This window comes from Heterodontus francisci, chromosome 4 (genome assembly GCF_036365525.1).
Source record: "Heterodontus francisci isolate sHetFra1 chromosome 4, sHetFra1.hap1, whole genome shotgun sequence".
NCBI classification, from domain to species: Eukaryota; Metazoa; Chordata; class Chondrichthyes; order Heterodontiformes; family Heterodontidae; genus Heterodontus; species Heterodontus francisci.
The window spans coordinates 62,105,808-62,128,787 of record NC_090374.1 but is presented as its reverse complement, the minus strand read 5'-3'; the positions used below and the strand labels follow the sequence as shown (position 1 = coordinate 62,128,787).

General features: G+C 42.6%; 1 protein-coding gene across 1 annotated transcript in view; it reads left to right on the top strand.

Annotated features, from left to right (window-relative positions):
• The first annotated feature begins 435 nt into the window (after positions 1–435).
• LOC137368680 (hyaluronan and proteoglycan link protein 1-like) overlaps positions 436–22,980 on the top strand; it is a 143,524-nt gene continuing 120,979 nt past the window's right edge. The window contains exon 1 of the mRNA XM_068028828.1: positions 436–661. The gene's annotated coding sequence lies outside the window, so the exon portion shown is untranslated. The remainder of the gene's footprint in view (positions 662–22,980) is intronic.

Genomic DNA, 22,980 nt, shown 5'->3' with positions numbered 1-22,980 from the left:
CCCACACACTGTGACAGGGTATCCTGTGTTAATCATCGCAGCCATACAACCCCGCCCATTGTCAGTGTGTGGAACCAGTTCAGAATAAACAGGGGGGGGGGGGGGGGGGGAGAATAGTCACTAAAGAAACCACGTTTGAGCTCATAAAATAGCCCTGTCTTCGTTAGTGTCTCTGGCTATCTCATAAGACCTTCCTTTCTTGAACTTACCCATCTCCGATACATTATTTCCCCCAAAAGGAATCTGCTTGCGCTTCCTTGATTTTAGTTAGCAGGAGACATGGCTGGCATTAAAATCAGATAACAGACCGTATTTCCCGCCAATAGTTTCTCACACTTCTAAGCTTTATTCGTTAGTTTCCTTATTATTTCTCGGTCTGACGGGCGTACGTAACTATTTTATGACGTGGTGGCTATTTCCTCCTGGAAAAGTGTCTTCCTCCTCTATGGGCCAAAATCACCAACACCCAGAGCAACAAGCGGACATTCAGCAGTAACACAGAGCCCAGCAAGGTGAGCTCAGCCCAGTCTGGACCTCCGCTCAATTGGGAATCCGAGGCAGACAGAAACAAGACCAGGCGACTCCGAAAGTTTAGCTGCAACTGCGAAAAGTGTTTTTTTTAAACTTTTGACAAGACTTGAGACTCCGTCATATCTGTCAAGTAAGTGTGATCAATGTTCAATACTAGTGTGAACGCTTTGCAGTAACAAAAAGGGTCTGAAAGTAAGAGGGATGGCATTCTGTTGAGTATAACAACAGGAGAGGAGAGGTGATATTGCCCGGTTTTTGAGTCAGGGCTCTGGGATACTGAATACCAGTTCTTGTATGAGCCACATGACTGTGCGAACGCCACACACGGTCTCATCTCTCACTAAACACCAGTGAGAATAATTCAAGAGAATTAATCAAAGCCTTTAATGTAAAATAAATATTCTTTCCAAGAGTGGATCATCTGCTGTATTGAAACGCAAACTCTTCGCCGTCTGTGTCGGGTTACAAGGTGACTCGAAATTGATGCTGAGCCCGAAATGTTTGTGTCTTGTGCTGTCGGCCAGTTTCTTTTTTCAGTGTTCCCATTCTGTTCAGGTTCCAACTCAGAACGGGATCGCGTGTGCACGTTTATCTTAGAAACTGACAGAACATATTCTAGGCTAGCAACAACTATGAAATATTTGTAGGGCAGATATAGTTAATGGTGTGATTGTCTACATAGCAGAATATTTACGCCATGTGGATTTCGTTATTGAATTCCTCGCTTAAAGCAGCACTATCCATATTTGTCGCATTTCCAAAATTAGAAATGAGCCAATTCTTTTGTCTGACATGTTTTGGATGTAAAACGTTACTTTTTTTTAGAATTCATCCTTCGCACGAGAACTTTGGGAAGGGATGGTAGGTGCATGTTTGCTGTTGTTATTTGATTAGATATGATGTTCCATGAGGCTCGTCAAGGAGAACTGAATAATTTTCGGCTGTCAATTCAGATTCAGAGCCAAGAGCTCGGGAAGTTTGGAGTTTGGCCACTAGGGGAAACAATATTCAATTTTCGAGCGAAAACTGATTTTTTCCGGATCCCACTTTTTAATCAAAATCCCAAACAAAATGTTTAAATAGTGCGCTTTCAGAGTTAACGGAGGCGTTGCAGTAAATATTGACCGTTCTCGCACTTTAGTGAAACTCTCGATTCTTCTCTCATCAAAGAGTAAAAGCCTTGAATAGTTAACGAAATGCTCTTTCGCGAGTGCAAACGATGTGGGTTCAAGCGGGTTTATTTCCAACCGGTCTGTATCCTCCCACTTCAGGTGTCTTACAAACCTGAAATGACAAAAATGTTAATTTGGCGAAGTTATTTGCACAGTCCATCATTTTGTACAATTTCAAGAGTAGGAAGGGGCAGCCTGCCAAACAAACTATTATGTGTAAAGTATGAGGGACTCCAGTAAATTAATAATGCGCTCCTTTATTAGAATGAATGGGAGGTTTTGTGTGGTATGGGTAACGGTATGGGTGTGTGTGGAAATGTGTGCTGTGTCAGAAAGCTTTCCACGGTCGCCCTTCGCCACCTACTGGTCATTTGTAAGATCGGCTGTTCGTCCTTTCGGAATGTTGGTTTCCAATATTAATCGATACGTTGCCCTATCATTATCTTGACACTGCTTCGAATTCCTAAAGTGTTGGGGATTGGTTCGCGCTATCATCCTCACTTTTTCAAATAATGTGTTGTATAAAACGTTCATGAGAACAATGCATTTTTAAAAAATGATTCCAATATATATTTATGGACAAACACAAACGGGGAGTCCCCCAAGACTGTCAGTCACCAAAGATGTCGCGGTTTGGTACTCTGCTGCATGCAGTTGACTGCAATAACTACATTCAGAACCCAGAATTCGGATGTATCCAATCAGGTCCCAGTATCATCCAGAATACCTATTCCAGACATAACACTTGAGTGTAAAATGTGGATCCAAACATAACATGTGCTCTCATGTTGAATAATATGCCAACACGTGCATTTTGGCATACTGACGACTTCTAAAAAAACCTTTTCTTAATAATAGAATATTTGTAAATTAAACTAAATAGTTGGAACATGAATATACTGGGACTGCTTGGCAAACTCACGTCTTTAATGTGATTCAGCTGTATTCCAATATCTGGACAATTTGGTCATTGGCTCTGGTAAATGAACTCAAAACTGCCCTGCAAAGCTTTGTAGGATGCCTTGCTCTCTGATTCCACACAGGATATCATACAAAGATAACATACTCCAAGTTAGAATTATAAAATCTTACAACACAGAAGGAGCCCATTTGGCCCATCATGCCTGTACGAGCCCTTTGAAAGAGTTATCCAATTAGTTCCACTTTAGACCGACATTTTTTCCTTTACATATATACATGCAATTCCCTTTTGAAAGTTAAAGCCATCTTTGCCATGACTCAAATCAAGGTCACTGTGACCAAAGCGCAGAGCACTACCTGCTATATGATCAGGACGCCACAAAGCTGTGTTAAATAATGTAGAGCAAACTGGTGGGCTAGGAATGATGAAATGAAAACAGAAAATGCTGCAGATACTCAGCATCTGTAGAGAGAGAAACAGAGTTAACGTTTCAGATTGATGACCTGCCATCAGAACTGGGGAAAGTTACAAATGCAACAGATTTTAAGTGGGTCAAATGGGGGAGGGTGGAAAAAGAACGAAAGGGAATGTCTTTGATAGGGCGGAAGATGTATGACATTAAATGACAAATGAGTTGGTGGTGCAGAGCCAAAAGGAGTGGTAATGGGACAAGTAAAAAGACAAAAGATGTGTCCAGAGGAGGTGTGAATGGCAGAATAATAAACAGCTGCCGTTGGAAAGCGAACCAAGAAAAAAACAAGATTAAGACTGAAACATGGGGAAAAAGAAACAAATTGGGGGGCAGAGATTACAGTCTGAAATTGTTGAATTACCGCAAGCTTGACCCCGAGTTTATGATTGCCATTTTTATTCTCCACCTTGCGGCCATCTCTGTCCTTGGCCTACTGGAGTGTTCCAATGAAGCTTAATACAAGCTCAAGGAAAAGCACCTCATCTTTTGATTAGCCTCTTTACAGCCTACTGGACTCAACATCACAGCGCTGAGTTCCTGTTAATTGGCCCATTTGCGGGCCCTCGAGATGGCTCTAAAAATTGAGGGTTGCTTTTTAGCCTATGGAGCATAAATAAGCACCTTTTAAAGCTTTTGAATATATAGTTTTTAAATTACTAAGAAACTGACAACTGTCAGTTACACCAATGTTACTAGCAAATGGTTCCCTATAGTTTTTTTATAAAGTCATTCCAATTATTTAAAATTGGGTTATTCACAGATGGTAACCTTGACACTCCATTTTTATCCGCATTAATCAAACTGCACCTAGCCAACACTCAAATATATCAAAGAATATTTTAAAGCAATTTTTTTTGAAAAAATTACGTTCTAAAACGCTACCCTGTTCAATTGAAAGCAGAATTTTTAAAACAATTATATTGGATGACATGATACTGAAATCAGAAAGATTGCAGAGCACTTTGTATTTTTTCTGACTACCTTGATTGATGCAGTAAATTCATTTTCAGACTGCTAGGTTTAAATATTAAAAGAAGGCAGTCCTTGTGATCGCATTGTCAGCTCCTTCTGCATTAACCGATGCTTATTCCAGTGTGTTTGCTATCAGAGCCAGCTCGAAACACTACGAATTATAGTTCGAAACTGATCGAACAGATTGGACTTCTTATTGATTTCAAATTAATTTTTTAAAAAACAGCTTGCACATCGCCAGTATTTGAGTTCACAGTTCAAGTGCAGCATCAATACGAAACAGTTTTTTTTTTCTTTTGATGTATAGCCGTGGCGTTAAATGCTAATTTACTACTTTGCTGAAAAAGATTTTGAACTTAATCTATCTTTACTGCAGGATTCTTGCTATAATGGATGGATTAAACAGATACAACGCTTATATCTAATACTTCAAGATGTGTGGTTTGACAGCTTAGACTTGTTTTAAAGGCAGAGGTAACAGTTTAATATCGTCCAGCTTTTTATTTGTGCAATCACGCCAACGCTGGCAGCATATTAAATGTAAGAGTATTTATGTGTAATATTATATAACAGTCTTCGCTATTTGTCTACATGTTCTGTTTTCAATTAATAATGGCAGTTGTCAAGTAACAATACGAACGCACAATTACTGTCATTTAATTGCAGAGCTGAACACTGCCCGCATGATTCATTGAAGAATTCCAAAGTTATCAATTATTTCCAGTCTTCATTACTTGAGTTGGATATGGTTTTAATTATTTTATCACTCATTATTTCTGGCTTTGTCCTAATTGGAAATTTATTTGGATAGCGATTTAAACGCCAGATTAATATTTTTTTTATTAGAGAGATACAGCACTGAAACAGGCCCTTCGGCCCACCGAGTCTGTGCCGACCATCAACCACCCATTTATACCAATCCTACATTAATCCCATATCTCCCACCACATCCCCACCTTCCCTCAATTCTCCTACCACCTACCTACACTAGGGGCAATTTACAATGGCCAAATTATTTATCAACCTGCAAGTCTTTGGCTGTGGGAGGAAACCAGAGCACATGGCGGAAACCCACGCAGTCACAGGGAGAACTTGCAAATTCTGCACAGGCAGTACCCAGAACTGAACCCGGGTTGCTGGAGCTGTGCTAACGACTGCGCCACTGTGCCGCCCACATCATCGAAGTCTGAGATTTTGCCATTCATCCGTCAGTAATTGTCCTCTTAAACGCATAAAGAGCTGTGAACGGTTAAATAGGAAAAAACTTGCATGATGTCATTCATTTCGCATCCATATAGAAAGAAGCATGAAACAAGATGTTAAATGTGTGATCATAATACGTTGAAGGTTGTAACTTACAAATTGGGCAAATTACTCTGCGTGTACATGTAAAGGCTTCGTTTTGCAATGGACAGAATTCTTCTTATCAAGCACCCTGTGGAATGAACATTCAGAAACCTTCAGGCTGCCAGAGTTTCCAAAGGGTTCCAGATGTTTAACTGGAGTTGGTGCTGCCATCAAGTGGCAATTGGACTCTGGCCTGAAGATACATTGAGCCAGTAAAAAAGTCTTTCCATTTTTCAAAAAAACAGCAACATGTTTATTCATTTGTGGGATGTGAGCATTGCTGATAAGATTTTATTGCCCATAACTAACTGCTCTTCAGAAGGTGGTGGTGAGCTACCTTCTTGCACCGCTGCGGTCTGACTTCTTGCACCGCTGCAGTCCAAGTGCTGTAGGTGCTCCTACATTGCTGTTAGGGAGGGAGTTCCAGGTTTTTGACCCAGTGAAGGAGTGACAATATAGTTCCAAGTCAGGATTTTGTGTGGCTTAGAACGAACTTGCTGTTCCCATGTGTCTGCTGCCCTTGTCCTTCCAGGTGGTAGAGGTTGCGGGTTTGTAAGATGCTGTCGAAGGGGGTTTGTGCATCTTGTAGATGGTACACACTGCTGCCACTGTGCACTGGTGGTGAAGGGTGTGAATGTTTAAAATGGTGGATGGGGTGCCAATCAAGTGGGCTGCTTTGTCCTGGATGGTATCAAGATTCTTGAGTGTTGTTGGAGATGAACTGATCCAGGCAAGTGAAGAGTATTTCATCACACTCCTGAACTTGTGCTTTGGGGAGTTAGGAGGTGAGTACTCGCTGCCGAACTCCCAGCTTCTGACCTGCTGTTGTAACTACAGCATTTATATGACTGGTCCAGTTTCTGCTCAATGGTAACCCCCAGGATGTTGCTGGTGAGGGATTCAGTCATAGTAAATCCGTTCAATGTCAAGGGGAGATAGTTAGATTCTCTCATAATAAAAGCAAAATACTGCGGATGCTGGAAATCTGAAACAAAAACAAGAAATGCTGGATTCACTCAGCAGGTCTGGCAGCATCTGTGGAAAGAGAAGCAGAGTTAACGTTTCGGGTCAGTGACCCTTCTTCGGAACTGACAAATATTAGAAAAGTCACAGATTGTAAACAAGTGAGGTGGGGGTTGGGCAAGAGATAACCCAAGAGATTCTCTCATGTTGGATATGGTCATTGCCTGGCACCTGTGTGGTGCAAATGTTACTTCATTAAATCTTTCTGCAAAGCAATTGAAGACAATTTGCAACAGGGTACAATTCGATCTTATGCGGTCAGCAAGCAAAGGGCATTTCAGAAAATTAAGAATTCTGCTTTCTCTTCTAAGTCCTTTCTCCCCTTTTCCTCTTCATCTCCTAAAAGCTGTTCTTGAGTTACGATTGTATCGGCACAAAAAAAACCTTCAATTGCCCTGCCCTGGAAGGCATTCTTCATGTTTGAGCCTCATGTTTGAGAACAGTTAATATTGTCAGATAATCCCAGCTGTTGGAAGTATCGCAGCTGGACCCATCACCAGATGTGCAAAGGCTGCTAAATAACATTCAGGAATGTAGCTGATTTTTTCCCTTTTCCAAATGCTGCTCCAGCCCCAAATCTCTGGACCAGGGGCACTGAGACAAATTGTGCCAGCCTGGGATCTGGTAACTTAGCACAGGTTAGGGACTCTCTGGTCTGTGTGGCTGCATTGCATCCAAAGTCCTATTGTTTGAGAATTGCCTGAAGGCTCTGTACCATCAGCAGCAGATGAGTCATTTGCCACAATCCTTCCACTACTCTAGTCTGCTGATCGAATCAATGTTTCAAACTCACAGCAATTGGTTGACTCTTATCTTCCCTATGGAATGGCCTTGCAAGCCATTCTGTTGTATTAAAACAGCAACAGAAAAGTTGAATAAGAATAAAATCAGATGGCCTGCCTGGTATGACCTGGACACCGGAAATGACAAAAGCACACCTTTCTAGGTTGCCCCTGCAAAGTCCTCTTCATTTAACATCTGGGACGTTGTGCCTAAATTGGTAGAGCTGTCCCACAGACCCATCAAGTAACAGCCTGAAATAGTCATACTCACTGAACCATATCTTACAGCCAACAGCCAACGCTCTTCCATCACTAGCTCTAGGTATAACTTATCCCACCGGGAGGACAAACCCACCAGAAGTGGTGGAACAGTGGTATACAGTCAGGAGGGAGTGGCCCTAGGAGTCCTCATCATTGATTCTGGACCCCTCAAACTCTCATGGCATCAGGTCAAACATGGGTAAGGAAACCTCCTACTGATTAGCACCTACTGCCCTCTCTCAGCTAATGAATCAGTGCTCCTTCATGTTCAGCACCACTTGAAAGAAGCACTGAGCATAGCAAGGGCATAGAATAAACTCTGGATTGGGGCTCCAATGTGGCTCAGCAGCACGACTACTGACTGAGCTGGCCAAGTCCTGAAGGACATACTTGCTAGACTGGGTCTGCATCAGGTGGTGAGAGAACCAACAAGAGGGAAAAGCCTACTTGATCTCATCCCCAACCAATTGTTGCAGATGCATCTGTCCAAGACAGTATTGGTAGGAGTGACCGCCGCACAGTTCTTGGGGCAACAAAGTCCCATCATCACACTGAGGACACCCTCCATCATGTTGTGTGGTACTACCACTGTGTTAAATGAGATAGACTCAGAACAGATTTAGCAGCTCAAAACTGGGCATCCATGGGGTGTTGTGAGCTATCAGCAATAACAGAATTGTGTTCAACCACAATCTGTAACCTCATGGCCCAGCATATCTCTCACTCTACCATTACCATCAAGTCCAGGCAACCAATGAGGAGTATAGGAGACCGTGTCAGGAGCAGTACCAGGCGTATCTAAAAATGAGATGTCAACCTGGTGAAGCTACAACACAGGACTACATGCATGCAGAAACAGCAAGCTAAAGACAGAAGCTAAGCGATCCCACAATCAACAGATCAGATCAAAGCTCTGCAGTCCTGCCACATCCAGTCGTGAGCGATGGTGGACAATTAAACAACTAACTGGAGGAGGAGGCTCCAAAAGCATTCTCATGCTCAATGATGGGGGGCCCAAGCATTACAGTGCAAAAGACAAGGCTGAAGCATTTTCATGGACCTTAAGCCACTAGTGCCGATTGGATGATCCATTTCAACCTCCTTCTGAGGTCCCTGACATCACATATCCCAGTCCTCAGCTAATTTGATTCACACCACGTGCTATCAAGGAATGGCTGAATGTACTGGATTTTTTTTTTTCTTTGTTTGTGGGATGTGGGTGTTGCTGACTAGGCCAGGATTTATGGCTCATCCCTAATTGCGCTTGAACTGAGTGGCTTACTAAGTCATTTAAGAGTCAACCACATTGCTGTGTGTCTGGAGTCACACATAGGCCAGACCAGGTAAGGACGGCAGATTTCCTTCCCTAAAGGACGTTAGTGAACCAGATTGGTTTTTACAACAATTGACAATGGTTTCATGGTCACCATTAGACTAGTGTTTACCAGATTTATTAATTCAATTCAAATTTCACCATCTGCCATTGTGGGATTTGAACACATGCTTCTAGAGCATTTTGCTGGGTTCTGGTTTCCTCGTCCAGTGATATTACCACTACGCTATAGCCTCCCCCGTACAACAAAGGCTATGAGCCCTGACAACATTCAGTTTTAGTGTTGAGGAGTTCTGCTCAGAACTAGCTGTGTCCATTGCCAAGCTGCTTCAGTACAGCTACAACATTGGCATCTACTTGACAATGTGGAAAGTTGCCCAGGTATGTCCTGTCCATAAAAAACAGAACAAATTCAATCTGGCCAATAGCCACCCCATCAGTCTACTCACAATCATCAGTAAAGTGATGGATGGTGTTGTCAACAGTGCTATCAAGCAGCACTTACTCAGCAACAACCTGCTCACTGATGCTCAGTTTGGGTTCCACCAGGCCCACACAGCTCCAGACCTCATTACAGCCTTAGTTCAAACATGGACAAAAGAGCTGAATTCCAGAAGTGAGGTGAGAGTGACTGCCCTTGACTCCAGGCAACATTTGACCACATGTGGCATCAAAGAGCCCAAGCAAAACTGAAGTCATTGGGAATCGGGGGAATTCTCTCCACTGGTTGGAGTCATATCTAATACAAAGATGGTTGTGGCTGTTGGAGGCCAATCATCTCAGCCCCAGGACATCACTGCAGGAGTTCCTCAGGGTAGTGTCCTAGGCCCAACCATCTTCAGCTCCTTCACAAATGACTATTCCCCCAACATAAGGTCAGAAGTGAGGGTGTTCGCTGACAATTGTACAGTGTTCAGTAGCATTTGCAACTCCTTAGATACTGAAACTGTCGATGCCCACATGCAGCAAGAACTGAACAACATTCAGGCTTAGGCTGGTAAGTGTCCAGTAACATTCGCGCCACACAAATGTGAGACAATTTTGATCTCCAACAAGAGACAGTCTAACCAACTCCCCTTGACATTCAGCAGCATTACCATCGCTGAATTCCCCCACCATCAACATCCTTAGGGTTATCCTTGACCAGAAACGTAACTGGACCAGCCATATAAATACTGTGGTTGCAAGAGCAGGTCAGAGACTGGGAATTTTATAACTCGCCATCTGACTCCCCAAAGCCTGTCCATCATTTACAAGGCATAAGTCACCAATGTGATGGAATACTCTCCATTTGTCTGGATGAGGGCATCGCTTAACAACACTCAAGGAGCTTGACCTTCAAAGACAAAACAGCCCACTTGAACCATACCCCATCCACCACCTCAAACATTCACTCCCTCCACCACCGGTGCATAATGGCAGCAGTGTGTATCAGCTACAAGATGCACTGCAGCAATTTGTCAAGCCACCTTCCAAAACGCAACCTCTACCACCTAGAAGGACAAGGGTGGGAGATGCATGGGAACACCACCACCTTGAAGTTCCCCTCCAAGTCACACACCATCTTGACCTGGAATTATATCTCCGTTCTTTCACTGTCGCTGGATCAAAATCCTGGAACTCCCTCCCTAACAGTACTGTGGGAGTACTTACATCACGGACGTCAGTGGTACAACAAGGCTACAACACTACAAGGTACAACACTACCAACTTCTCAAGGGCAATTTGGGCTGGGCAATAACTGCTGGTCTTGTCAGCAAAGCTCACATCCCAAGAACAAATAGAAAATATTTAGTCCCAATTTTATCCCTGCCCACCCAACATGAACAGGGTGGCAAGGTAGTTAAAATGGTGGTCCTGAAGTTGTCTTCTTGAACACCCACCCTTAACTCCTCTGACCTTGGAAACTACTGTCCCATCTTCAACTTCCCTTTCTTCTCCTATGTTCTTGATCATGCTCTCGCCTACTAAAATCCATGACCATCTTTTCTGCAACTTTCCGTTTGAGCTTCTCCAATAAGGTGTTTCCCCCTACCACAGCACTAAAACAGCCCAAATCAAATTTACAAATAACATCCTCTGTGACCTGTAACCATGGTCCTCATCCTTCTCAACCTGCCCACAGTCTTTTATATAGTTGACTGTGCCATCCTCCTTCAACACCTCTCCTCTGCTATCCAGCTAAATGGGACTGCACTGGCCTGGTTCTGCTCTTATCTATCCAGTTACAGCCAAAGAATCCCCTGAAATGGTTTCTCTCCTCGTCCTGGCACCATTACAGCTGGATTCTTTCTCCAGATCAAGAAATTACTTTAAAAACTAAAAAGAAAAGCTAAATCGAATCAGAGAGCCCGAAGGTAAGGGAATGCAAGCGTTAGGGAGACAGGGAAAAAACACCTAAAGTGCTATCAGTACAAGGGAAGGAGCTGATTGGTGAGTAGCTGGTGAGTGCTTATTATTTAAGTCTACAGATTATGGGCTGAATTTTATGCAGTTGGCAGGGTCCCAACACGGGACCAAAAAGGTGAGGGAACTCTACCTCGGCTGTTTGGGGGGACCCGCGACTACATTTTACTGTGAGCAGGCAATTAACTGTCTTGCAAGAGGTGGGGTTAGTTTAGTTTAATTTAGAGATACAGCACTGAAACAGGCCCTTCGGCCCACTGAGTCTGTGCCGACCATCAACCACCCATTTATACTAATCCTACACTAATCCCATCTTCCTACCACATCCCCACCTGTCCCTACATTTCCCTACCACCTACCTATACTAGTGGCAATTTATAATGGCCAATTTACCTACCAACCTGCAAGTCTTTTGGCTTGTAGGAGGAAACCAGAGCACCCGGAGAAAACCCACGCAGACACAGGGAGAACTTGCAAACTCCACACAGGCAGTATCCAGAATTGAACCCGGGTCGCTGGAGCTGTGAGGCTGCGGTGCTAACCACTGCGCCACTGTGCCGCCCCAAATAGGTTGGGTGGTTGTTGAGGGCAGGGGTTGGGTGTTGCCACTGGGGGCTCTCCATAGGCCACAGATTGCCCAAGGAGGAGAGACCCCACCCCCCCCCCCCACCAGCCAACACCGAGGCCTCCTGGTGTTACTGGGTGGCCTCTGCACCTGCGCAGTACAGCACCACTGCCACCCACCCCCCCCCCACCCCCACCGCTGCTGAAATGCCAGCGGCAGCGGAATGAGGCCCTTAGCTAACCAAAAACTGGGCCTCTGGGTAGAAGGCCATTCTCTGATTTCCCCACCTCTCACTAAATCGAATCACATCAGGAAGGTGACAGGCACCCTTCCCCATGCTTTCCCTCACAATTTTATGGGCCCCCACAGCTCCCTGCCCATCTACACAGGGCTGATAAAATGCAGCTGTATTTCTCTTAATTTAGTTAATAGCCTAATAAATAGAGACAGGTCACTCCAATCCCATGGAATGCGTATCCTGGTCCATGTGGGAACTCCAGGACTCTTCCCGTGTACTGGGGAACCACTTGTGCAGGAAGTGGAGGAACTTGAGCTCCAGGTATCATCACTGCGGTGCATCTGCAAGGCTGATAACTATGTGAGTAGCATGTTTTCAGAGATGGTCACCCCACAGCTTAAGGGTGTACAGACAGAGAGAGAATGTGTGACCACTAGGCAGTCAAGGAGGAGCAGGCAGGTAGTGCAGGAGTCCTCTGAGTGCATCTTGCTCCTCAACCAGTATTCAGTTTGAATACTGGTGAGACTGATGGTTCCTCTGGTGAGTGCAGCCAGAGCCAAGTGTGGAGCTTCGCTGTACAGGGTTGGGGGGAGGTGGGTGTGGGAGGAAGACAGGGAAAGCAATAGTGATAGGGGATTCTATAGTTAGGGAAACAGACAGGCATTTCTGCAGCTGCAGACATGATTCCAGGATGGAATGTTGCCTCCCTGGTGCCAAGGTTGAGGATGCCACTGAGCAGCTACAGAGCACTTTGAGAGGGGACGGTGAACAGCCAGAGGTCATGGTCCATATCAGTACCAACAGTATAGGTAGAAATAGGCATGAAGTCCTGCGAGCAGATTTTAGGGAGCTGGGAAGGAGATTAACAAGGAGGACCTCAAGATAGTAATCTCTGGACGCCACGTGTTGGTTGGTATAGAAATAGGTTTGTCGAGCAGATGAGTGCATGGCTGGAGAGATGGTGCAGGAGGGAGAGTTTTAGATTCCTGGGACATTGGGACTGGTTCTGGGGGAGGTGGGGCCTGTACAGGCCAGATAGGTTGCACCTCAACAGGGGTCCTTGCGGGGCGGTTTGCTAATGCTTTTGGGGAGGGTTTAAACTAGCTTGACAGAGGGATGGAAACCAGGATGTTGCATTAGAAAGGAGAAACAAGGTGCACAATGGATTAGGAAAGACAGAAGGTGTTCGGGACAGTTAGGGAAGGAAAGAATGGAAGAGGAGTGGCAGTATTGATTAAGGAGAATATTACAGTGCTGGAGAGGATATCCTGCAGGTGTCAATTATAGAATTTATTTGCTTAGAGTTAAGAATCAGGAGCATAATAAGACAAAAATTTACACTGAGCCAAAGAAGGAGACTTTAGGATATTACCAAAAGCTTGGTCAAATAGATAGGTTCGAAGGAGTAGCTTAAAGGAGAAGAGCGAGTTGGAGAGCCAGATAAATTTAGGGAGGGAATTCCAGAGGTTAGGGCCAAGACGGATGAAGGCACTTCCACCAATGGTTGGGCAAAGGAAGTGGGGGATGCACAACAGGCCAGAGGTAGAGGAAGTCAGAGTTTGCACAGGATTAAAAAAAAGGACTTGCATTTGTATAGCACCTTTCACAACCACAGGATGTCTCGAAACACTTTACAGCCAACAAAATATTTATGAAGTGTAGTCACTGTTGTAATGTAGGAAGTGTAAGGCTGGAGGTGGTTATAGCGATAGGGAGGATTCTCATAATTCTACAATGGGTCATTGAGCATTTTTAAATCAATATTTAAAGATGGTTTTGAATGTCAAGGTTTTGCCTTTTCCAACACTCAGTAACTACTTGTTTTCACAGATCAGGGCTGCTGAAATGGAGGATTCTCCTAAGGCTTGGGAGGGGCGAGGCCATGTTGTGGTGAATCTGCACTGCAAACCCTCCAAGGTCAATATACCCTTCCTGACAACAAGAGGTATAAAGGGATATGGGGCAAAGGCAGGTATGTGGAGGTAGTTTGCAATTAAGCCAAGATCTCACTGAGTGGCGAACAGGCTCGAGGAGCTAAATGGCCTACTCCTGTTCCTAAGTTCCTAGTTCTGTGCGCCATATATCAGGAAGGATATATCAGCCTTGGAGGGTTTGTAGCAGAGATTTACCAGGGTTTCAAGAGTTTAGCTATGAAGATAATTTGTATAAATGAGGATTAAAACCAGAAAATTATGGAAATACTCAACAGGTCTGGCAGCATCTGTGGAGATAGAAATAGAGTTAACATTTCAGATCAACAACCTTTCATCAGAATGTGTAAATGTGGCTTGTATTCCAGTGAACATTCATGAATTGGATCAGGAAGTCCCAAAAGACAGTGGGTGCTGGTTCAATTGAAGCTTTCTAGACTGAAATCAGTGAATTTTTGTTAGGTGAGTGTATCATGGGATATGGAGCAATGGAGCAGTGGTAGCTAATTGGGATTGAGGAACAGATCAGCCATGATCTATTTGAATATCAGAACAGGTTCAAGGGCTGAATGGCCTACTCCTGTTCTTATGTTTCTACCAACTTACAAAATAAGCAAAAGCTGACCGACAGATTCAAAGAATTGTCACAAAGTTGACAGCCTGATACGTGAAAACAAGTAGCTACCGAATGGCGGAAAAGGCAAATTCTTGGACATTCCAAGCTATCTTTGCAGATATTTATCTCCAGAAACAATGGTGGGTAATTAATATAACAAAATTTCCCCTCCATTAAGGTAACCACAATAGAGACCAGTTTTGTTTGTGCAATTCCGCTAGTGTACTGGAGATAGGGAGGATGTAATCTTGTAATAGAAGGAAATGCATTAGATTTTTGGGAGCTTAGTGCAATGGAGTAGGGAGGAGTATATATTCTTGTGGTGATCATTACATGATTTATGGTACTGTCAATGGCCATGTTGAGGCATTACACCAATTCTGACTGTCACCAAAAGCAACAGGCTATAGATAGATCTAAGTCCAGAACTAATAGATCAGAGCAAAGTTATGTAGTCCTGTCACATTCAGTTAACAATGATGGTGGACAACCAGACACCGAATAGGAGGAGGAACATGCCCATTCTCAACCACCGTGGAGCCCAAAAGGTTGAAGTGTCTGAAAGTGTCTTCATCCAAAAGTGTCAAGTGGATGATCCTACTCAGTTTCCTCCTGAGACCCACAGCATCATGGATACCAGTGTCAAGCTAATTTGCGTCAAGTCAGGAGTGTGATGGAATTATCATGACTTGTGTGAATGAGTGCAACTACACAGCACTCAAGAATTTCAACACCATCCAGGAAAGAGCAATTTTCTTGATTGGTGCTTCTGCCTCTAGACTCAATAACCAATTTCCTCCACCACTGGTATCTATACCAATATCTATAATCACCCAATTCATCGGTCTTTCAGGGATCACAAGTTTTACTAAATAAATATCATTAAAGGTTTAATTCTGTGAAGGGAAGCAGATAGCTTGTTAATTCTGGTTAAACTCCATAAAGATACAGTAGGTTTTCTTCTCTCACTCTATCATTTTTCTTTGTTCTAATCAATGTGAGGTTTGTGGGATCCAACCCATATCCCATCCCACAAGACAGTGTCAGCAACTATAAATTTTGAAAAAAATTCTTTTGATTTAAAGTTACAAGTTTGGGAGCTGGTCATAGCAGGACAAATTTTGGCAGCTGCTACATTACATAATACAGAACAATATTGTAGCATTTACATTCCCACATTAACCAGCTACAGTAACCCCTCACTAAAGCACTCTCAGCAGTAATGTAACACATATGATTCCCATACTTACAGGAAAGTTATGTTAAACTTCCATTACTATCATGTGGCTTAATACAGCGCTCTTCTGTATTAGAACAAAGAATCTTGCCACATACAGGGTCTCACACAGCTCCAAGTTCACCTTTTGTTAACACAGGTCAATATTGTAGCAGGATTCTATGAGAAATATCAGAATAGTAACAGGGCTGAGGATTATAAAGATAAGTAAAAGTAGAAATTAGAGATAATTCAATGTTGTGTGGAACATGATTGCTTCTGAGTTGCTTGGAAGAGAAAACTTTTGTCTATGAGGCAACTGGACTAGTGTTTATAATATAGGATGTGAGATTAGATAAATATTCTGGAGTTTTACTTGGTTGCCTTTGGGACAGGGGATGTGGTTAGGAATCAATCTGGGAGGATTTAGCCCCTTACTAGCAACGGGATCGGACGTGTCAAAAGTTCAATTGTGAAGCTACTTATTGAGACAAAGTCAGAACAAGTTTCATGCAAACTATGGCAATAAGGTCAGGCAGTGATTTATAGTCTAATGTGGGCTATATACTTCTTGTATTAGTCCTGGACAGGAAGTGCACATCTTCACTTGCAGCTTTGGTCTTTGAAATTCTTTTGTCTTTGTTTTCTTGTTTCTGGTTTTCTCCACCCTACAGACCCAACTGTGAGAGTCTCTTTTATCCTGGTTCTTATCCAATTTACCCCTCCCTGTCCCCAATCATGTTCAGACCTGCAGCTACCATGCCTTGTGCATGCCTTTCTTGGCCAATCAACTATTTATGCATGTGGCTGCTACCGACCTTACATAATTACGTAATGCCCTTCATTTTCTCCTTATCTCAAGATTTCGACATCCCGTGGTTTCTTATCTGCTTGAGAGAGGCCCGTTAGACAGTACACAGACAATCTTCATGGACCTTTAGCTTCAGCTGCAGTGAACTTGTTACAACTTGACACAATTTCCCACAATCCCTCTACCTTGGCATCTTTTATATTATATTATGGGACCTTTGGTGTGCTGGTGAAATTCTGGCCAATGGTAAGAGAGGGACTGAAGTGGATTACCTTCAGCTTATGTGAGTTCTGAATTTCTCTGCATGAGATAACAAAGAACATCAATCATACTTCATAAATGAAAGAACCTTTTTCAGGTAATCCATTTGTTTGATTTGACTTTAAAATCATTCTGGAAACATACCCTAATTTTGACATTGGCTTTCTGCCATGTAAATGTGGCATTAATTCGTACGATTCTGTAATTTCAGTCATAGATGGAAAAGTTCTGTAAACTTTTCACACTTCTAGTGAAAAACAGTAAATTAATTAGTTATGGTGGTGGGTGGGGGTTCAATTAACCTGAGACATGCTGCAGTTTTCAAAAAAACTATTTTCATTATTCTTCAATAGCAATATACTGATGTCCATCACCCAAATATGGAAAAAATAAACTAAAGTTTATTAAGCCCAAACAGCCCACAACCTTGGCCCCAGACCCCCACCCCCACCCCCACATCCCCACACACACCTTTGGTTTTAAAACTGACAGCATAATGTATTCAGGTATGTTTCCCACAAAAAGCATGCTGAAGCAGAAAAGGTTAAGGTAGTTGTGCACACTGATATATTTAGCAATGTAGTGACTAAGGGATGGATCTTGTTCTCCCCCAAGTGTCGGATTCCATGGTGGGCGGGGGTGGGGCCTGAAGATGGCTCCGGATGAGGCCCCGCCATGGACCTTGATGCCGTGAGGGCCCGTCCCGATCCGTCCGGCGGTGGCGATGCTCTGTGGCGGCCCCACTGCCGCTGGGCGACGGGACCACAATTAACATCTTCAAATCAATAAAATGAATGAATTAACATACACTTACCTGAAATCTTGAGGGCCCGCCACGATCTTCGGCATGACGGCCGGCACTCCCATTGGTGGGGAGGGGGGAGGAAGTAAGATTTTCCGTGTAGTGGGGGGTGGGGGGGTGGGAACAAGGTCAAATAAATGTAATGGGTGTTGGGGACGGTGGGAAGGGTTGAACTGTAAACTTTGTGCCGTTTGGGAGAGTGGGGTGAAGATCAGAAATTGAAGGTAAGCATTTTGGGGGGGAAGGGCAAATAGTCAATGTAGTTGTTATTGGGGGGGGTCTTGTCAAAGATTGGGGGGGGCCACCTTGGCTATTTAAATGAGCCACCATGCTTAAGATCTCGACGGCTCTTTGGCGTACGACTCGCACGGGTGGGTCCGCCATTTTATCTCGGCGGCAAGCTCTTCAAATCCAGCTCCAAGTGTGAGTTTTAGGTGGGTGGGTCCGCCATTTTATCTCGGCGGCAAGCTCTTCAAATCCAGTTCTAAGTGTGAGTTTTAGGTGAATAAAATTAATGTGTGCCTTTGAAAGGTTCCAAACAATGCTGGTGAACATTCCACAAAAAATAAGTCTGGATGAGTTTTTTCAAAGTTAGAGAACAGCTTGATGGTGTAGATCAACTAATGGTAGCAAAAAAAGAAGTTGATGTCAGACTGACCAAACTCAGAGTTAAAGTTATTGGGTAAATGTATTAATCACACACTCCCGGGATGGAACCATGCTGTAAGGGAGTACACAGCAGAGACAGGACTATAACACAATCGTGCTGATTCTCTGAATCTCCGCGAGCACTGCTCCCATAGGCATCATGAAATCAGTAAATTTACCCTCATTGTCACTGCCCAAAAGAAAAGCCATCTTAGGGCTGTTGGAAAGATTGCTGTGGTGTAACAACCTGTCTATTAGACATGACACAGTAATGTCCTGCTGACTTCAAAGACAATTTTGTGGAGTTCCAGTGATTCATATTAAAGCGGTGCAGAAACTCAATTTTAAATCTTTCTCCACTTTGAAACACTGATTAAAACTAATGTTTAATGTGTTTTACAAATGTATATTTTGCACAAAACATGTTAAATCTGTTTACATTCCTACTTGATGCCATGAAAAGCCACAGTGCATTGTAATGGTTGCATGTACATCCTAAGGGATGGATCGATGGATAAAACCCTAATGCTTGATATAGTTAGGACATTGTGAGCTTTTTACATCTCAGTCTGACAAAAGAGTTTCATTCTGTTCAAATGAATCTTATCTCTTATATAACAGCTAAATAAAAGAACTACCTACCAATGATTCTCAGAAGAATTTCAGCAAGTTGCAGCCAATGAATATAGCAGTGAACAAATTGATGAAGGCTATGCTGTGATTGAAGTAGAATTGTTGGATCAATATTGGGCAGCATTGGATCAACAAATTATTGTGAATGGCAGAAATACTGCATATTTAGCATACCATGAGGGCTATATTCTTTGAGAAGGAGACAAACCTCTATCTGACTGTGTATAAGAAGACAGTAATTAAGTGGACTCTAATCACAACTTATATGATGTTGATCTGCTCAACACATCTGATGATGATTTTGAACTTGAGTTTTTCCAAAAATGTTGCTTTTGGCATGACTGTTGCATTTCCTGTTGTCATGATGCCAGTTTGATTCATGTGTTTCCCTTCAATTAATTTAATAAAGATTATCCCAGAGTTTGTTGCAAATGGTTTGCATTTTAGATTCTGTGTAGAATCCACTTCGCCCAGTTTTAGAAATTGGAGGGGTACGGGGAAACGTATGTATTATTTTTAAATATTATTTAAAATCTGGAGCAAAGAAATGCATTGGACTAGGATTAAGCTGTGGCATAAAAGTTACCAGATGGAAGGAAATAATCATGTATCCTTTTCTGACGGCAGGAATTATTTCCATCACAAAAGAGTAAAGCAATGTAATCAGGCACATTTCAGAATAGGAAAAAAAAGGACAGTCTGTCATTACTGACACTTTGCAGTTATCAAAAACATTCTCCTTATCCCAATAATGCACACACACCCTTCCTTGTAAGGACAGCCCACAAACCTCCATACTCACCTGTTTCTCTGTTACTGCTCGTTCCTTCTATTGTGTAATGGTCTATTGATTTTGCCTACTATCCATGATAGTGCTGTCTCCTGTATGCCAGTATTATGTTTAGTGGTGCTGCATTGTTATGAAATGTTTATGCAGATGCTTCTGTGTTGCTGTCTTTAACAGTGGTGCATGTTATGTGTGTGTGTGTGTGTGTGTACACCAGTGCTATGTGTTCTATAGATTGATGCTGAAGTGGTCTTTCTTCATCTGTGAAAAAGAGTGCACTTTCTTGACATCAACAAATACTAATGGGTACTTTTGAGCAAACAGCAATCTACAGAACACATAACACCCCTTGTGACATATGTTGGTAATTGGTTGGGAGGTAGGAGTCAGAGAGTAGGGATAAAGGGAATATATTCTAATTGGTGGAATGTGAGAAGTGGTGTTCCCCAGAAATTTGTATTGGGGCCTCAGTTTTTCACCATGGAGTTGGTGAATGGAGTTGAGGTCCATATAAGTCACAATGTGGTTGAATGGTGGAACAGCTCAAGGGGCCGAGTGGCCTATTCCTGTTCCTATAGCAACAACATTATTACAACTAAAATGTTTGGTAAATAGATGTCCTATATTAACTATGCATCATATTTCTGAAAGGTAATAGCCTCCAGACAAAAGAACTTGGCAAACCTGCTGGAGGCAAACTACGCTGCTGGAGTTGTCCTGCAGTTCTATTTTTATTCCATTAACTATTTTATCCTTAGCTATCCCTTTTATAATATGACTAAATTGTTTGAGCACCTCTTGCCAAGCTCTTCTGGTAAAGTTATGGAAACCTGTTAGGTACTTTCTTTGGGAGTGGCCTTCCTTGCATGTGAGAATAACTTGCCTCACCACAAATGGTGGACTGCTCTCTTTTTCTCTATGGAGGTACTTCTGTCAGAACTCCTGACTGAACATTCACTTGAAAGATCAAGTATCCCATTTTCTACTTGTTAAGCTGTCAAACGTCTTACCTTACTGCTTGGGTTAAAAACAATGAATGGGAATAATTGGATAGCTCCTAAAGAATTCCACTACCTTTGTTGAGGCAAAGTAAAGAGAGCTTCACTCTTCTCCTGGTCAATTTTGTATGTAATCTGGGAGTACCCTAGCTACCAAAATGCAAGAAATTACATTCCCCAGTACTAAAGTGGATAACCATTCTATTCCTTCACTTTGATGAGGATATAAAATAAATTAATAATAATCAAACTTATTGCAATAGTATGGAGTGGCGATCAGGCATCTTCCCGTGAAGAAGGACTAAGATAGACAGTGGATTGGATTGAAGAAAACTGGATGGGATTCTTAATTGACCAGCCAAAGGCAACTACTGTCAGAGAACAAGTTTATTGTAGATATTTGTTTTGAAGAAAATTATTTCAGTTGTGCTATTTGTTCCCTACCCACTCTAATCCTGCACTCCCACCTTTTTCCAGTTTCTCCTATCTCCATTGTCACTCTCTCTAAACTTATATGCATGAGATCCACCACTTTCTTGATCATTCCCCACTCAGCTCCTTGTCACTCAACTAACTTTCCTACTCCCCATGTTAACTGACTTAATCAGTGGTTCCCTTTCCTCAGGCACCATCCCTTCCCCCTTAAAAACATCCTCTTTCTTCCCTCAGAAACTACAAATTATCCAAAATTCTGCAATGCATGTTACATTGTGCAGTAGATCTGATTTGCCCATCACTTCTGCCCTCATTCTGTTCTCCGCTGGCTTCCTGTCTCTTTGTGTTAAACCTCTCCAAACCCTCACTCCATCTCTGCAAGCTTCTCCAATTCTTTTGAACATTCTATTCTTCTTGATCACGCATTCATTACATCTTCCCTTCCTTTGCCTTACCATTGGTTATACAGCCTTCAGTCACATCGGTCCTGCTTACTGGAACTGTGTCCCCAGACATCTCCCTTCTTCACTTCTCTTTCCATTCTTAAAATCCAAACTTTCTGCACCAATTCCTAATCTTTCTTCCTGGCTTAGTATCATTTCCAACAATCAACTGTGAAGCACCTTGATTAATTTCCGACATTAAAAATGCAATATAAATACACGTTGTTGTTATTTGGGAGTAAATGTGGGTAATTGAAAAGTTTTGAAAGAATGTTCCGTCTGTTAACTGCTGCCAATATTGTTGTTTTTATCTGTAGGAGAACATTATGCAATTTAACATTCATACTGACCAATAGGCTATCAGAACTGGCATACAAGAGAAGCAGCAATTTATTGCTTTAGGGGTGCATTTTTTTTTATTCATTCATGGGATGTGGGTGTCGCTGGCCAGGCCAGCATTTATTGCCCATCCCTAATTGCCCTTGAGAAGGTGGTGGTGAGCTGCTTTCTTGAACCGCTGCAGTCCATGTGGGGTAAGTATACCCACAGTGCTGTTAGGAACAGAGTTCCAGGATTTTGACCGAGCGACAGTGAAGGAACGGCGATATAGTTCCAAGTCGGGATGATGTGTGACTTAGAGGCATTTAAACAAGCTATAGATTGCACATACTGAGCTTGGAGTGAGGAAAAGGAAGACTAATCAAAAATGCAGCCTTGATTGCAATTTACAGGGAGAGTAAATTCTGCTTGCAGAAAGAGGTGGACATAGGCACAGGTCAGGAAAAAATAGCTGACCTGAAGAAAGCTGCTAAGGTAAGGTTAAAGTACCAAGTATCTGTCCCATGTTGATATGCCACAAGGTGTACCCTGATAACCTGCAAATCATTTTGTGCTGAACAATATTAATGATTAATAGAAGGTTGTCCTGCTAGTCCTGTCATGAGAAATAACTTACTGACTGCATACTGTGCATGCTCTAGAATGGAAGAAATACAACCAGCAACTTATAGTTTAAACTGTAACCACCCAGAAATCTTAAAAGGAATTTGGCACAGGAAATTCCTCTAAGTCTGCCCACCTGCCTGATATACGCTCACTTAATATCTGATAGGATGAGCTGCAGTATGGGAAGTTCTGTTACTCTCTTTCCTACCTAAACTTACACAATTCAAGACTTCTTATTTAGTTCATAAAGCATGACAACATTGAGGGTACCTTTACAAAGGTACCTTTGTAAAACTCAGGAATAGTGTCATTACCTTCGTGTTATGTAATCCCCTATATGCAGTCACTGAAAAACCAGCATAGACTTAGCCTTAATAACATTAAATATACATGTATATATATTCATATATATTTATATATATATATATAT